The sequence below is a fragment of the Dendrobates tinctorius genome, unplaced genomic scaffold (genome assembly GCF_039654945.1).
Source record: "Dendrobates tinctorius isolate UK_male_01 unplaced genomic scaffold, ASM3965494v1 ptg000208l, whole genome shotgun sequence".
Classification (NCBI taxonomy): Eukaryota; Metazoa; Chordata; class Amphibia; order Anura; family Dendrobatidae; genus Dendrobates; species Dendrobates tinctorius.
The window spans coordinates 5170858-5189174 of NW_027361875.1; the positions used below are offsets into that span (position 1 = coordinate 5170858).

Here is an 18317-nt window from a genome sequence, read left to right on the forward strand (position 1 = left end):
CACCGGAGCCTGCACAGACCCCCTGGCAGGCCGGCACAGTCCCCCGAAAGGCCCGTACAGACCCCAGAGAGGCTGTACAAGGGCAGGAAAGGGTTTTTCTTATTCCGATACCGGAAGTCCCATAGACTTGAATGGGACTTCCGGTATCGGAATCGGCGATACCGATACTTTTTTTAAAGATCGGCCGATACCATCCGATACGATACTTTGAAGTATCGGACGGTATCGCTCAACTCTAGTGAGCAGTGCGTGTGCTGTATGTATCTAATATGTGAGCGGTGCATGTGCTGTATGCATCTAATATGTGAGCAGTGCATGTGCTGTATGTATCTAATATGTGAGCAGTGTGTGTGCTGTATGCATCTAATATGTGAGCAGTGTGTGCTGTATGCATGTAATATGTGAGCAGTGCGTGTGCTGTATGTATCTAATATGTGAGCAGTGCATGTGCTGTATGTATCTAATATGTGAGCAGTGCGTGCTGTATGCATGCAATATGTGAGCAGTGTGTGCTGTATGCATGTAATATGTGAGCAGTGCGTGTGCTGTACGCATCTAATATGTGAGCAGTGCATGTGCTGTGTGTATCTAATATGTGAGCAGTGTGTGTGCTGTACGCATCTAATATGTGAGCAGTGCATGTGCTGTATGTATCTAATATGTGAGCAGTGTGTGTGCTGTACGCATCTAATATGTGAGCAGTGCATGTGCTGTGTGTATCTAATATGTGAGCAGTATGTGTGCTGTATGCATCTATGAGCAGAGTGTGCTGTATGCATTTAATAAGTGAGCAGTGTGTTCTGTATGCATCTAATATGTGAGCAGTGCATGTGCTGTGTGTATCTAATATGTGAGCAGTGCATGTGCTGTATGTATCTGATATGTGAGCAGTGCGTGTGCTCTGAGCCAGAATGGAAAGGAAGGAGTAGTGAAAGTCCCACGAATCTGGTGTCTACATGCCCGCTGGTCTAGGCTGAGTTTGATGGCCAGGCCGTGCATTGCATGGTGAATACTGGGTCTCAACTGACGATGATGCTGGAAGCATATTTCTGTCGGCACTTCCCAGAAAATCTCAGGCCTAAATGGGGCCCGTTAGTAAAACTGATGGCGGCAAATCACCGGGCCATCCCGTTCGCAGTGGTGGGTGGGGATGCAGGTCTCCTTGTGCGGGAAGGATCTTGGATGGAGGGATATGGTGCTGACCCAGGGAGTCAAGCCACAGTCATATCGTTACGCTGGGGATGAATATCTTGAAAGAATTCAGAAGACTGCTTAGTGATGAGCCATCTAACTTGTCTTTAAACCAGTGGAGTCCGCACACCCCCCAGCGGCGGGTGTTCCAACAGTTAATCCGTAGAGCTCGGGTGCAGGAAGTCTCTAGCCAAGGGGGAACGTTAGGAAAAGTGGCTGTGCCGGCCTCCACCCAAATCTTCCTACCACCAGGACAGACTGTACTAACCCTTCCCATCTGGGCACATGCCCCACTGGAGGGGATGGCGGTCCAATTGGAACAACTGTATGCAGGACACTTGGTGGCCCGAACGCTGGCTGTGGTATGAGAAGGGATGGTGCTTGTATGCTGCGTGAATTTGACAGACCAGGAGATTGTCATCCCATGCAGTGTTGAAGTCGCGTGGGTAGTGGGCATGCCCGAAGAAGTCATACCGTTCCAGGTCATACAGCAGGTGGACCCGTGGTTGGTAAAAGTCAATACTTCTTTGACAGCCGAACCCTAATACGTCCAAGAGGGTCTGTTTGAACTCACGCCCACCCAAGTGCACCAAGTAGAAGCATTACTGGGGCGAGATCAGTCCGTTTTTGTGAATCATGAAGTAGACTTCAGCTGCACCACGGCGATCACTCACGAGATACAGCACCCATTAGGGAATGTTACTGGCAGATTCCCCCCAGTTATATCAGGAAGTGAGAGAAATGCTCGATCAGATGCTACAGGTGAGTGTCATTAGGGAAAGCCAGAGTCCATGGGCAGCTCCCATTGTGCTAGTGCAGAAGAAGGACAGGTCACTGTGGTTCTGTGTAGACTATCACAAGCTTAATGCCTGTACCATACAGGATTCATACCCTGTGCTCCGGATTGAGGAATCTCTGTCTGCGTTGGGAAAGTCCAAATTCTTCTCAACGCTGGATCTCACTTGCTACTGGCAAGTGCCCATGTCAAAATAGGATCGGGCAAAAACGGCCTTTATACTTCCCATGGACCTCTTTGAATTCAACAGGATGCTGTTCAGCATGGCCAATGCCCCCGGTACATTCCAATGACTGATGGAGAGGTGTCTAGGTGATTTGAACTTTGAGGCCACGCTTATCTATCTGGATGTCATCATCATATACGTTACCTCATTTGAAGATCATCTGCAGAGACTAGAGTAAGTGTCGAGCTGTTTGCAGAAGTATGGGCTAAAAGTGAAACCTCAAAAATGTCACTTGCTCCGGTCCCAGATTGAGTACCTAGGCCATGTCGTTTTTGCCAAGGTAGTGAAGCCATCACAGTAGAAAATTGCGGCGATTCGAAATTGGCCGAACCCGGAGAACATAAAGGATGTCTGGGCGTTCCTGGGATTGACAGGGGACTACCATCGCTTCATGAAAAATTTTGTTGGGGTGGTGCAACCGTTACTCGAACTCCTAAAAGGGGGTACCCCCAAATGCCAAGGGTAGATCTATCCATTGGGAGGAGAGGCAAGAGACGGTGTTTTGTGACTTGAAGAAGGCGCTGACCGAAGCCCCGGTACTGGCTTACGCAGACTTCTCTATAACGTTCATTCTCTACACTGACGTCAGCTTGCATGGACTTGGGGCTGTGTTTGTCGCAGGTCCAGGATGGAAGAGAAAGAGTGATCGCTTACGCTAGCCTGTTCCTTAATGATTCCGAACGCAACCTGGATAACTACAGTTCCTTCAAACAGGAGTTGCTGGCATTGGTGTGGGCCATGACGGAGAGATTCGCAGAATACCTGTCCTGCTCTGAGGTGCTGGTGCGCACTGATAACAACTCGTTAGCGCATCTGGAGAATGCCAAGTTAGCGCCTTGGAGCAGCGCTGGGTGGCCCTGATGGCGAAGTTCCGATACAGAATCGCCTATAAAAGGAGGGCAGAGAACACCCACGCTGATGCCCTATTCAGAGCTAGACAGGCACTGCCAGGAAAGAGTAAGGATGAGATGCTAGAGGAGCAGGAGGGTCCCTGGTTCTGAAAGACCGCTGGGACGGTGAAGGCTACGCTGGATCAAGTACAAGCTTCCCATCATGAAGGAGTGTTGGGAAGATCTCAGGATGAGTGGGTTCGGTTGCAGCAGGAAGATTGTGATCTTGCTCTGTTCAAACAGTGGGTGACACTGAAGAAGTTGCCTCGTCAGGAACAGCTGAGTGCTCTCACTCCAGAAGCATTGAAGATGCTTCGGCAGTGGGAGTGCCTCCAGATGAGAAACAGGCTGTTATATCGGAAGAAAAAACAAAAAAACTGAACTGGAGTAGAATTGAATGACATGCATGCTGTAAAAGCATGTACACACTGGCCATAAAAGCAAGCAAAACCAAAAGGAAAAAACAATGTGTGTATATACCCTAATGAAAATAAATAAGTAAAAAAGCAAGTGCAATAAATAACATAGGGTACTTAGCAAACACTGTTTTGATCAAAAAAGTATAAAGTTGTCCCACCACGGCAAGGTGTACCCATTTGAGACAGTAAATACACTAATGGTTAAAACCTACCTAGTGTGAATAGTGGCAGAGTCTCTGGGTCCCAAACGGACACCCAGCTTCAGAGGGACTATAAGTGAACTACACAGCTCAGTAGAAAGGAGGCCACACCCTATTTGTACTGAATACAAAAATGCTGAAGAAAAAACAAAAAAACTGAACTGGAGTAGAATTGAATGACATGCATGATGTAAAAGAATGTTCACACTGGCCATAAAAGCAAGCAAAACCAAAAAGAAAAAACAATGTGTGTATATACCCTAATGAAAATAATTAAGTAAAAAAGCAAGTGTATTAAATAAAATAGGGTACCTAGTAAACACTGTTTTGATCAAAAAAGTATAAAGTTGTCCCACTACGGCAAGGTGTACCCATTTGAGACAGTAACTACACTAACGGTTAAAACCTACCTAGTGTGAATAGTGGCAGAGTCTCTGGGTCCCAAACGGACACCCAGCTTCAGAGGGACTATACGTGAACTACACAGCTCAGTAGAAAGGAGGTCACACCCTATTTGTACTGAATACAAAAATGCTGAAGAAAAAACAAAAAAACTGAACTGGAGTAGAATTGAATGACATGCATGATGTAAAAGCATGTCACACTGGTCATAAAAGCAAGCAAAACCAAAAGGAAAAAACAATGTGTGTATATACCCTAATGAAAATAAATAAGTAAAAAAGCAAGTGCATTAAATAACATAGGGTACTTAGTAAACACTGTTTTGATCAAAAAAGTATAAAGTTGTCCCACCACGGCAAGGTGTACCCATTTGAGACAGTAACTACACTAACGGTTAAAACCTACAGTCATGCCCAAAAGTATTGACACCCCTGCAATTCTGTCAGATAATACTCAGTTTCTTCCTGAAAATGATTGCAAACACAAATTCTTTGGTATTATTATCTTCATTTAATTTGTCTTAAATGAAAAAACACAAAAAGAATTGTCCTAAAGCCAAATTGGATATAATTCCACACCAAACATAACAAAGAGGGTGGACAAAAGTATTGGCACTGTTCGAAAAATCATGTGATGCTTCTCTAATTTGTGTAATTAACAGCACCTGTAACTTACCTGTGGCACCTAACAGGTGTTGGCAATAACTAAATCACACTTGCAGCCAGTTGACATGGATTAAAGTTGACTCAACCTCTGTCCTGTGTCCTTGTGTGTACCACATTGAGCATGGAGAAAAGAAAGAAGACCAAAGAACTGTCTGAGGACTTGAGAAACCAAATTGTGAGGAAGCATGAGCAATGTCAAGGCTACAAGTCCATCTCCAAATACCTGAATGTTCCTGTGTCTACCGTGCGCAGTGTCATCAAGAAGTTTAAAGCCCATGGCACTGTGCCTAACCTCCCTAGATGTGGCCGGAAAAGAAAAATTGACAAGAGATTTCAACGCAAGATTGTGCGGATGTTGGATAAAGAACCTCCACTAACATCCAAACAAGTTCAAGCTGCCCTGCAGACCGAGGGTACAACGGTGTCATCCCGTACTATCCGTCGGCATCTGAATGAAAAGGGACTGTATGGTAGGAGACCCAGGAAGACTCAACTTCTTACCCCGAGACATAAAAAAGCCAGGCTGGAGTTTGCCAAAACTTACCTGAAAAAGCCTAAAACATTTTGGAAGAATGTTCTCTGGCCAGATGAGACAAAAGTAGAGCTTTTAGGGCAAAAGCATCAACATAGAGTTTACAGGAGAAAAAAAAGGCATTCAAAGAAAAGTACACGGTCCCTACAGTCAAACATGGCGGAGGTTCCCTGATGTTTTGGGGTTGCTTTGCTGCCTCTGGCACTGGACTGCTTGACCGTGTGCATGGCATTAAGAAGTCAGAAGACTACCAACAAATTTTGCAGCATAATTTAGAGCCCAGTGTGAGAAAGCTGGGTCTCCCTCAGAGGTCATGGGTCTTCCAGCAGGACAATAACCCAAAACACACTTCAAAAAGCACTAGAAGATGGTTTGAGAGAAAGCACTGGAGACTTCTAAGGTGGCCAGCAATGAGTCCACACCTGAATCCCATAGAACACCTGTGGAGAGATCTAAAAATGGCAGTTTGGAGAAGGCACCCTTCAAATATCAGGGACCTGGAGTAGTTTGCCAAAGATGAATGATCTAAAATTCCAGCAGAGCATTGTAAGAAACTCATTGATGGTTACCGGAAGCGGTTGGTCGCAGTTATTTTGGCTAAAGGTTGTGCAATCAAGTATTAGGCTGAGGGTGCCAATACTTTTGTCCGGCCCATTTTTTGAGTTTTGTGTGAAATGATCAATGTTTTGCTTTTTGCTTCATTCTCTTTTGTGTTTTTTCATTTAAGACAAATTAAGTGAAGATAATAATACCAAAGAATTTGTGTTTGCAATCATTTTCAGGAAGAAACTGAATATTATCTGACAAAATTGCAGGGGTGTCAATACTTTTGGCCATGACTGTACCTAGTGTGAATAGTGGCAGAGTCTCTGGGTCCCAAACGGACACCCAGCTTCAGAGGGACAATACGTGATCTACACAGCTCAGTAGAAAGGAGGCCACACCCTATTTGTACTGAATAAAAAAATGCTGAAGGAAAAACAAAAAACTGAACTGGAGTAGAATTGAATGACATGCATGATGTAAAAGCATGTTCACACTGGCCATAAAAGCAAGCAAAACCAAAAGGAAAAAACAATGTGTGAGAAGAAACCCCTGAGGTTCCCAAAGAGGTGTCTCCCGTGGCCATGGAGGATGAAAAGGAAGTAAGTTTCGAACAGCCATCTGAAAATTCATCTGTAGATTAGGGCCCTGATACCCCAGAAGAAAACGTCACAGCAGGTGCAGCCTCAGTTTTGCCTCTGTTGGAGGACTCCACTATTCCTTCCAATCTACATCTCTCCGACCGCACAACGGCTGGACAACCTCCCAGCCGTTTCAATCAAGATCAGTTTATTTGCTGGCAAACCGCTAGGACAAGCAAAAAACTTTCTAACAATGCTCAGGATGCCTTGCTTGTGGAATCATGAGTGAAAAGAGAGGAGGGGTGTAAGAAGATGAGCCGAGACAGAGTCAGTGGCTTCCGGTGCCCGTTAGGGCCAGAACTATCGGGACTGTCACCACTGTTGCCGGGGGAGGGAAGGACCTTCACGTTGAACAGCAGGGGGTGTTGGAAATATAAGGACTTAGCGCGGAACGGGTCAGACTTGGCGGGAAAGTGACCGGAGAAGGTTGACTCCCTCTCCGCTGCTCCGGCTGACAACTCCATGCCACTCATCCCTCAGAGTGCTGACCCTAAGATTGACTTTGATGCTATTGTTATCGTCTGACCCTGTTCTTTTGGACAGTTCTGTCTGTGGTAACAGGTAAGCTGACTTCCTCTGTTCCTAGAGACTACTCCAGAGGACCGACCGCTGCTGCGGTCTGTAAGCATGCCCACAACTCGTGTTCGGCGCCATTCCTGTGGAATCTACACAAAGGACTGTTTCTACATTCCAGCGCACTCAAGCCAAACAGGACTGGATGCATCAGCACCATTGGGAGACAGTACTTTTTGTTCCTCTGTAATAAAGCCAGAGACTATGTCCACGATTTGTGACACCATCGGGAAATTTTCCAGCCTTTCCCCTGCACGAACTGCAAGCGATAAGTTACCTTGTTTTTGCATATGTTTCTCTCGTGCATTGTGTTTGTGCTCAATTTCTGTAGTTGCTGTTATTAGTCTTGCCTCCCTGCGTGGAGTATTCCTTGCTTAACTGCCTGTACAGTAAATTCTGTTAACCCCTTCTCTGTCTCCGGCTCTCCACTGCATCCAACGAACTTCTTCACTTTACAGAGACTCGGTAGAAAGTAGTGCATCCTGCCATTTTTTTTCTCATTAACAGTCACACCGAAAAAAACCCATTCATCTGAACAGCCCTGTTGCATAACATTGATCAATGCAATGTCAGTGTGCAATCTGATAAAAAATCAGACAGCACATGGACGGTCTAAGCGCTTTTCTGCATGAGCCCTAAGGCTCCATCCATTGTGAGTGCTGAAATTTAAGAGAAACACCGATGTTTCCTCAGGTGTGGTCCTAGTTGTACCTATTTGCTTCTGTGTGTGAAGGGGTCCTTGCTTCCAAGCCAATAGAAAAAACCTTTGGAAGATCACGATTCTACTCAAGTTTACCACTAAGCAACAAATCAGTGATGCAAAATGGAAGCAAATGTTAAACCCTGATCTGCATCCATGTCTCACGGATCCCCACAGACCTGAATACTGATGAGTGAATACATCCATTCTACTTTATTAGACCAAATGCTGTCTGAGTGAAAAATAAAAATTAGATGTGAATTAGCCTCAGGGCGCATTCAGACAGCTGAATAACATGGACGACCATCACATCACAATGCTTGGACTGGCTATTCTCTACTCTCTCTAACTGCTTTAATTTTTTTACCTACTTCCAGTTTGATGACATTTTGTTTGAGAATCTCCAGTGCATGCTGGGATACTCAAACAAGATGTCATCAGGGGGCTTAGGTTGTGTCATTATTGACGTCTGTTTCATCAGCTGCTCAGTATGCGCTCCCTTGCCACTGTGTGATATTACTTTCAATGTACAGTGACAGTGTGCTTCATAGCCGTCTCTGATGAGAAGTGACGAGCCAGCAAGAAAGTGCACTGTCAGTGCGCATTGTAAGGAGAGAATGTGGCGAGCAGGAAAAGCAGAGACTAGCCCTCCACCCTCCTAAAGGGTCCTTACTCCGCAGTGCTGCTTTTTACAGCACTGTGAAATGAGTGAACGGTGCCCTCTGAAGTGCAAGGATGAAGCAGGTGTCAACTCCCTACAACAGCTAAAACTCCACTGCAATGGCCACGACTGGTGGCAGCACCAATTGTTGGTTAGCCTTCTATATCCTGAAGTCAACAGTGACATCAAGATTGTTTACATAGGGATGAAGCTCTCTCTCATGCCATCAGCACCCAACAACATGATTGCATAAACGTATAAGATTGATAAAAATCAACAACTGTACAGTTTATATACAGATCTAAGATATTTGTATGCTTTTGAACCCTGACGGAAATGGTGATGGTTTTGGAACCAAAAGGTAAAATTTTGTATGCCTAATTGTACAATAAGTTTAATAGAATCTTTAATTTTCTTGTTTAGATGACGTATTATTCATACAAAGGAGTCGGAAAAGCATATTGAACTCAGTTTGCATGCAGCACAATCTCAAAAACACTTCACGGAAAATTGACCCTCTTGTGGCCAATCAGCTGATGGTGGAAGAGACTCACAAGTTCCTGTACTGTGAAGTTCCCAAAGCCGGGTGCTCGAATTGGAAAAGAATAATATTCCTTTTAAAAATGAATGTAAACTTAAAAGCAGAGTATCTAGAGCATGATGCAATCCACAACAGGGCTGTTTTAAAGAGACTGAGTGATTATCCTGAAGAGCAGCAGAAGAAAATGCTGGAGACATACACTCACTGGCCACTTTATTAGGTACACCATGCTAGTAACGGGTTGGACCCCCTTTTGCCTTCAGAACTGCCTCAATTCTTCGTGGCAGAGATTCAACAAGGTGCTGGAAGCATTCCTCAGAGATTTTGGACCATATTGACATGATGGCATCACACAGTTGGCGCAGATTTGTCGGCTGCACATCCCTGATGCGAATCTCCCGTTCCACCACATCCCAAAGATGCTCTATTGGATTGAGATCTGGTGACTGAGGAGGCCATTTGAGTACAGTGAACTCATTGTCATGTTCAAGAAACCAATCTGAGATGATTCGAGCTTTATGACATGGCGCATTATCCTGCTGAAAGTAGCCATCAGATGTTGGGTACATTGTGGTCATAAAGGGATGGACATGGTCAGCAACAATACTCAGGTAGGCTGTGGCGTTGCAACGATGCTCAATTGGTACCAAGGGGCCCAAAGAGTGCCAAGAAAAAATTCCCCACACCATGACACCACCACCACCAGCCTGAACCGTTGATACAAGGCAGGATGGATCCATGCTTTCATGTTGTTTACGCCAAATTCTGACCCTACCATCCGAATGTCGCAGCAGAAATCGAGACTCATCAGACCAGGCAACGTTTTTCCAATCTTCTACTGTCCAATTTCGATGAGCTTGTGCAAATTGTAGCCTCAGTTTCCTGTTCTTAGCTGAGAGGAGTGGTACCCGGTGTGGTCTTCTGCTGCTGTAGCCCATCTGCCTCAAAGTTCGACGCACTGTGCGTTCAGAGATGCTCTTCTGCCTACCTTGGTTGTAACGGGTGGCAATTTGAGTCACTGTTGCCTTTCTATCAGCTCGAACCAGTCTGCCCATTCTCCTCTGACCTCTGGCATCAACAAGGCATTTCCGGCCACAGAACTGCCGCTCACTGGATTTTTTTTCTTTTTCGGACCATTCTCTGTAAACCCTAGAGATGGTTGTGCGTGAAAATCCCAGTAGATCAGCAGTTTCTGAAATACTCAGACCAGCCCTTCTGGCACCAACAATCATGCCACGTTCAAAGGCACTCAAATCACCTTTCTTCCCCATACTGATGCTCGGTTTGAACTGCAGGAGATTGTCTTGACCATGTCTACATGCCTAAATGCACTGAGTTGCCGCCATGTGATTGGCAGATTAGAAATTAAGTCTTAACACACAGTTGGACAGGTGTACCTAATAAAGTGGCCAGTGAGTGTATATTAAAGTGATGTTCACCCGAGATCCATTCCAAAGGCTTGTTTCTGCCTACAGAGATAAATTACTCCATGGTGTTGGTTATCAAGGAATACAAGTCCCTCGTATAATAAAAGCAATGTTCAGAAAGGATAAGAATTCTACAGAAAATGTGAAATTTAATGAGTTTGTTCAATATTTACTAACTCAGAAACCAAAGCGAATGGATGTACATTGGAGGCCAATGCATTATCTATGTGACCCCTGTAATATCAATTATGACTTTCTGGACAAACTGGAGACAGTAAAGAAGGATTCAGACTATATTCTGAAGGCACTAGGTGCCCCTTCCTCACTGAAATACCCAGAAATCAAACAGTTTAATGAATCCAAGACAGACACAAGAACAGCTGGTGAATATTTTGCTAAACTTTCTCTGAAACTTTTAGAAAGATTGGTTGCGATATACAGACTTGATTTTGCTCTGTTTGATTATTTATAGGCATGTGATTAGTTATGATAGAGAGGGTCCATTATTAAAGACCTATACCCTGCTATCAGCCCATAATGTACCTAAGGTGAGCCTTTTAATTAAAAGTAACCTCTCAGATTCATGCTTCCCAAACCACAGGCAACAAAAATCAGACATTAGCTACACAATAGCAGCAAAATATATTTTACTATCATATGCTGGGGAGTTTCAGATAAAAGGAAAATCATAGTTTAGGGAGAAGCCCGACACCATGGCCGGCTTCTGCACGCCCCTCTTCAGTTGATTGACAGGTTTCTCTATGTTTGTACAGAAGGAGAGACATGTCAATCAACTGGAGGGGAGGAGGGAGAAGCCGAGCAGCTTTTTTTCTGAAACACGTTTCAGAGTGAAACATACCAGGCTGGAATCACATAGCCAGGCTCTGATTCATGCTGCCCATGATTCAGGTAACATGAATTTAATGACAGGTTTTTTGTAATACAGCTGCACAAAAACATGTTCTTGCAGATTTTGGCTTTGCAATGGGCATAACCCCTCATTTTATTCTGTTATGGTTCATTAATGCCTTAACACCACATATATTTAAAGGGGCATTCCGAACAGTTAAGTCATGTCCCATTGTGCCAGTTATGAAAAATATTCAAAATATTCAGGTTATCAAATTTTATTTATCTCAAACAGATGTGTCCAATGATTTGACCCCCTAAAATTACCTAATTCAATTGCCTCAGTGGATTTTTTCTGTAACAGGATGAGCATAATTGACTTTATAGAATCATAAAATCATAGAATCATAGAGTTGGAAGGGACCTCCTGGGCCATCTGATCCAACCCCCTGCTCAAAGCAGGATTCGCTAAATCATCCCAGACAGATATCTGTCCAGCCTCTGTTTGAAGACTTCTATTGAAGGAGGACTCACACCTCTCGTGGCAGCCTGTTCCACTCATTGATCACTCTAACTGTCAAAAAGTTTTTTCTAATATCTAATCTGTGTCTCCTCCCATTCAGTTTCATCCCATTGCTTCTAGTTTTTCTTTGTGCAAATGAGAATAAAGATGATCCTTCTGCAATGTGACAGCCCTTTAGATATTTGTAGACAGTTATTATGTCTCTTCTCAGTCTTCTCTTTTGCAGGCTAAACATTCCCAAATCCTGCAACCTTTCCTCATAAGACAGGGTTTGCAGACCGGTCACCATTCTGGTCGCTCTTTTCTGAACTTGCTCCAGTTTGTTGATGTCTTTTTTAAAATGCGGCGGCCAAAACTGGACACAGTATTCCAGATAAGGTCTGACCAACGAGGAGTAGAGGGCAATAATGACTTCACGTGATCTACACTGTATGCTTCTGTTAATACATCCTAGAATTGCATTTGCCTTTTTTGCTGCTGCATCACACTGTTGACTCATATTCAGTCTGTCATCTATTAGTATACCCAAGTCTTTTTCACATGTGCTGTTGCTTAGCCCTATTCCTCCCATTCTGTATATGCTTTTTTCTTTTTTATTGCCCAGATGTAGTACTTTGCAGTTTTCCCTGTTAAAAACCATTCTGTTAGTTGCTGCCCACTGCTCCAGTTTATTTATATCTTTTTGAATCTTCTCTCTCATCTCTTGTATTAGCTATCCCTCCTAGCTTTGTGTCATCAGCAAATTTAATCAGTTTACCCTCAATTCCTTCATCTAAATTGTTGCTAAAGATGTTGAAAAATACAGGGCCCAGGACAGAGCCCTGTGGTACCCCACTTGAGACATTCTTCCAACTGGATTTGCAGCCATTTACGACCACTCTTTGGGTCTGATCACTAAGCCAGTTATGAATCCACCTAACAGTTGCCTTGTTCATTCCATACTTAGTCATTTTTTCAATAAGGATTGTGTGAGATACTTTGTCAAATGCTTTGCTGAAGTCAAGATATACTATATCTACAGCATTTCCCTGATCCACCCAATCAGTGATTCTGTCATAGAAGGAAATTAAGTTAGTCTGACATGCCTTATTAGTTACAAACCCATGTTGACTCTGTTTAATCACTTCATTCTTATCCAGGTACTGACATACATGTTGTTTAATAATTTGTTCAAAGATCTTTCCTGGTATAGATGTCAGACTCACCGGTCTATAGTTGCCTGTGTCCACCTTCTTCCCCTTTTTGAACATAGGAACAACATTTGCTCTTCTCCAGTCTTCTGGGACTTCTCCTGTTCTCCGCGAATTTTCAAAGATTATGGAGAGCGGTTCAAAAATTTCTTCTGCTATCTCCTTCAGTACTCTGGGGTGTAATTCATCTGGACCTGGAGACTTGAATTCATTTAGGTCAGCTAAGTGTTTCCTCACTATATTTCTTTTTATAGTTATCCTGGATTCTTCTAGTCCCTTAATTGGACAGTGAAGAATAGTTGATGTTACATTTCCTTTCTGAGAGAAAGCAGATGCAAAATAGGAATTAAAGCAATACCACAAACATGAATTCCTAATGTCAAGGTTGGCATTTGCTTACATGGTGTCCTGTAAAAAATTTATTTGGGGGAGTGGGAGTGGACTTGTAAAAATTGTGATCATGCTGAGATTAAAAAGAGAAAAAAACACCAGAGGCAAAGAGAAAAAGCACCATAAAATGTTAAAATTGCATTTCAGAATTGTTAATAAACTAGTATGTAATATTTAAATGCAGCAAACATGTGTTAGCCCCCTCCATATCATGTCTCTCCCCTATATAACATGCACATTGTTATACACAGGAGTGTAACTATAGTGGGTGCAATAGTTGCAGTCACACATAGGCCCTGGAGCTTAGAGGGAAGATGGCAAATTGTAACATCTCTGCCGGCATCTCTGCATGGCTTCCCATCTCCCATCTTACTCACCACTCCGGGCCATGCTGTGAGTTGTGTCCTCTGCTTGCTCCATGCTGTCGGCCTCATATCCTTGCTTGCTGCACACTTCCTGGCTGTATGCTTAGGGGGGGCACTTCCTGAGTTTTATAGAGACAGTGTGCACGCCCATAATTTGGCCACAACTTATTGCCAAGAGGCATAGGATGCTTAAGGCATCTCCACCCATAGGGGGATGCCTGAGCAATCAACTCTGTCAGTCTATACTTTGCTGCTGAGTTGCCAAGTCCTGTCCTGTTTTCCGCCTCTCTGGGGGCATCATACCCAGACCCGTTTCTGAGCTCATTGTCTTGTTTTCTGCCTCCCTGAGGGCTGCATACTCAGGCCTGAATCCCGTGTCTTCAGCTTGTTCTCGTTTCTGTCCTTGTCTATACTAAGTCCGTTTCTTGAACCTGTCCATGTCCTTGTCTGATTCCTTCCCTACTCAGCTTGTGTAGCCTTGTTATACCCATGATCCTAGATCAAAAAAAGGCAATAATCACTTCAATAGACATATCTCAACAAAAATCGTCATGGGAGGTACCATGAAGACTCAAGAAGTGAAGACAATAATAAATGTAAAAATACAATTTTTATTAGTTATCAATTAAAATTAACATAACTATATTAAAAAGACAGGACTAATTGGTCTCCAACATGGGGGATTAGGATAACCAGCCAGAAAACATTATTGCGTCTTCATAAAGTGCAAACTACATAGGATAATCGAAAATTTGACTTGGTTCAAAATGATGTACCTCCAGAGATCAAATAAATCCCTCCAAAGGAAAAGTAATATATTGAGGCCTATATTTCAATAGCAGTTGCAAAGAGATGCTAAACTTGCCAAAAAGGCGCTATAGGCACTAAGGAGAAAGTTGCCTATTCAATATGGAAAGGATAGATGGCCAAGGAGAGGAACTGCACCTCAGAAAAATATATCCAAAAGACCCCAGGGCGCAGCAAGGAACATATCAAGAATAATAAAGTGCAAAGCAATTTTAGGATTAGGATTTTACCTGTAGCTGGCCGCTGGAAAAAATGAGCTGATGTAAAGGCTAAATGCTGGTAAAGCTTCTCCCCCACCGCAGCCCGACAGCGCTGTTTCGCATAAGTTGCTTCTTCCAGGGGCGTTCTATCAGGTAATGGTGTTCCCAAGTCATTTATAGTTACCGTGGGCCCATATGAATGGTCATGTGACCGGAGTTATGTGCAGGACCTGCCATTAGAAATTACATCCGGTAAATACTGGACGTGGAATAGGACCTGTGGATAGCTCGCGCAGCCAGTCCCGCCCCAATAGGCAAAAGGGACTTCCCAAGGCCACGCTCTGTGACACGCAGTGGAAGTCAGAGCAGGCCGTCAGACTAGGCACGTGCGCATAGGTCACTAAATGAACAATAGGCCGGTATAGGAAACATCTACATTCATAGCGGTCTCAGCACAAAAACAAGGGGGGGACCTGTTTTTTTAGATGGATTGTGTAGTCTTGTGTATACTCCTTCTGCGCTTTGCTCTGCACCTTGCAGTTCTGCTCTGCTCTTCGCTCTGCACCGTGTGGCACTGCTCTGCTCTTCGCTCTGCACTTTCTGGTTCTGCTCTGCTCTTCGCTCTACTCCTTGTGGTTCTGCTCTGCTCTTCGCTCTGCACCTTGCGGTTCTGTTCTGCTCTTGTTCCGAATACTGCGGATCTTGTTCTTTCTAGTCTTAACTGGTTCCTAACAGTTCCTTTCTTTCCAGCCTGAACTGGTTCCTAACTGTCAACGGCACATCTTACAGGTGTGTCTTTTCTGGGGTGGCTGGAGGCAGATTTTTTTAGCCAGGGGGCAAAAACAATGGTCCCTCTCTAGGCTATTAATATCTGCCCTCACTCACTGGCTTTCCCTCTCTGGCGGAGAAAATTGCGTGAGAGCCCACGCAATTTTTTTCCGCAATTGTAGCCTCAAATTTAACCCCTAGGGTTCTAAATTTTTCCTAACACAAACTTCTAAAATTGATTAAACACTGACATATATAAATTGTTTTGATATTACATGGTTCACTCTATGTAAACCAAGTGTCATATGATGTCAGGTTTGGGAATGATTTTACAGAAGCCGGCAATTGATTTAGTGGCTATTATGCTATGTAGAACTCTCTGAACTATAAATATATATACATATGTGTCTCAATGACATATATATACATATTTATATGTATTCTATGTGTATATATCTATTATTTCGATTCTAACATGTCAGTGTGATTTCACTGTACAGCGCTTTAAAAAAACGTATACGTCGAAAAACGGAAGAAACGATAGAAAAAATGAGGCGACGGATCCATTTTTTTCGCTGCATCCGCTAGCCAACAGATTGTGACTTATGGCAAAAAACTGATGTGTGAAGGTTAATTAGAAATATATCTGTGTGTCCCAGTACACTTTTCCTATAAAAAAAATTGAGGTGTTTAGATAGATAAAAATATATCTTTCAAAACAATCAGATAATATCCGATAATGTACACGCAGTCATAGACTTGTATGGGTGCGTATCATCCGATTATCCGAATAGTGGATCTAAATCGCAACATGCTGCGATTTTTACTGTCATGCCAAGATAAAACATCTGATAGCACCTATCCAATTAATATGCTAGTGTGAGCAAGTCCAAAGATATAAATGAGACATCAACTAAGAGCAGTCAGATGACAGGGACACTTCCTCACAATGCCATGCATCTGCGAGAACACCATCCGAACTACAGGATTGCAGGAACAGAGCAGACATTAGCGTTGTAGGGAAATGATCAACTGGTGAATGTGCGACACTTCTCCTACAGTACAAAGGCAGAGCAAGACAGAAGTGAAAGTTTGTAGATAGCTGCCATTGCCCCAGCAGCAGAGTGGAGGTCAACACTCCGTTCCACTTCACAGGTTATACATACACACGTGGTCAAAATTGTTGGTACCCCTCGTTTCAATGACAGAAAAACCCACAATGGTCACAGAAATAACTTGAATCTGAATAGGCCTGGACAGAAATGATGGTACCCCTGAAAATAATGTGACTAAAGGGACATGTTCAATCAAGGTGTGTCCACTAATTAGCATCACATTTGTCTACAAGCTTGGAATCAGTGAGTGGGCCTGTAATAGAGGGCTACAGATACTCACTGTGCTGTTTGGTGACATCGTGTGTATCACACTCAACATGGACAAGAGGAAGCAAAGGAAAGAGTTCCCTCATTAGATTAGAAAGAAAATTATAGACAAACATGTTAAAGGTAGGGATGGGCGAGTCTACTCGCTAGGACTCGTTACTCGGCGAATAGTAAGGGACTCGCTGGACTCGTTACTCGGCGAGTCTCCCAGTGATTACTCGCACAGTAACGAGTCCAATGCAAGTCAATGGCAATCCTAGTTTTGTCAGAGTTTTTTTTTCTCACTCGCTAGACTCGCTATATCACATCGCTGTCAACAGCGAGTCTGAGCGAGTCTACGATTCCGAGTCCTGTATACTGGATTCGGGACTCGCTTATACAGAATCTGTTATGTTCCTACAAGTTTCCAAGACAGCCTATGTCAACACACAGCGATTGTGAGCGAGTCTGAGCGAGTCTACGAATCCCGAGTCCTGTATACTGGATTCGGGACTCGCAAATATAGAATCTGTTATGTTCCTACAAAGCTTCCGAGACAGCCTAGCGTGTTAGGTCAGAAAACTTTTTTAGATGGACAAGCATGTTAGCCAATCATATTCAGTAATGTTGGTTGTGGCAGGACTATGATTGGCTTCTGTCCATCGTGATGCCTATGTCAAGTATGAGAGGCGAGGCTGTATATAAGCCTTTTCCACCGCCATTTCCTCTACATTCCTGAGAGATCTGAGATTGAGCAGGGTGAGGTAGATGCTTGAGCAGATCATAGGGATTGTCAGTTAGTGTAGGGAAACTTCAAGATTCCTTATATTAAACCCAAACAGCTCTTCTGAGAGCTACCAGGAGGACAGAGGAGTACTGTGTAGACTGTAGGCAGGCAGGCAGGGAGGATCAAGCCTTACAGTGCAGTGCACAGTGCAGGGACTAGTGTGCTGCTTCACTGCTAGGTGTCAGCACACACACTTACCCCGCCAGCAAGTGACGCCCACAGCACCACCTAACTCCATCTCGGTGACTGTGCATTTGTCAACAATGTCACAAAAACCACAATTTACCAAAAAAGAGGTTGCAAAGGGACGAGGTCGTGGCCGTAGCAGTGCAGGGAACATCGCTTGAGCGATCTCCCTCCAGGCTGTAGTCCGCTAGATGTTATGCCCATAGGCAGGGTCAGTGGGGAGCCAAAGCAGGGGCCGAGCCTCCACCAGATCAATCAACTGCAGCGTGTTGACAGTGACACGGGCCATGATTGCTCTGTATTGCTCTGTGTGTGTGTGCGTATGTCAACTCGACTCGGATTATTTCCTGTTTGCTCAAAGCATGGTGTGTGCTAGAGAAAATCGCTTCCCTCCCCTCATCGGCGCTAAATAAGACAAACAAATGCGAGTTTGGACTCGGACACAGCAGCAACAAACTGTTGCGAGTGGGGTTTACAAATCGCC

The 18317-nt window shown here is 43.9% G+C and overlaps 2 long non-coding RNA genes across 2 annotated transcripts in view; one reads left to right on the plus strand and one right to left on the minus strand.

The window, feature by feature from the left end:
* The window catches only part of LOC141058033 (uncharacterized), a 130981-nt gene extending 121310 nt beyond the window's left edge, over window positions 1-9671 (plus strand). Inside the window, exon 3 of the long non-coding RNA XR_012222079.1 lies at window positions 8863-9671. This is a non-coding gene — a long non-coding RNA (uncharacterized lncRNA). The remainder of the gene's footprint in view (window positions 1-8862) is intronic.
* Window positions 9672-10148: 477 nt separating this feature from the next.
* The window catches only part of LOC141058034 (uncharacterized), a 192788-nt gene continuing 184619 nt past the window's right edge, over window positions 10149-18317 (minus strand). Inside the window, exon 3 of the long non-coding RNA XR_012222080.1 lies at window positions 10149-14219. This is a non-coding gene — a long non-coding RNA (uncharacterized lncRNA). The remainder of the gene's footprint in view (window positions 14220-18317) is intronic.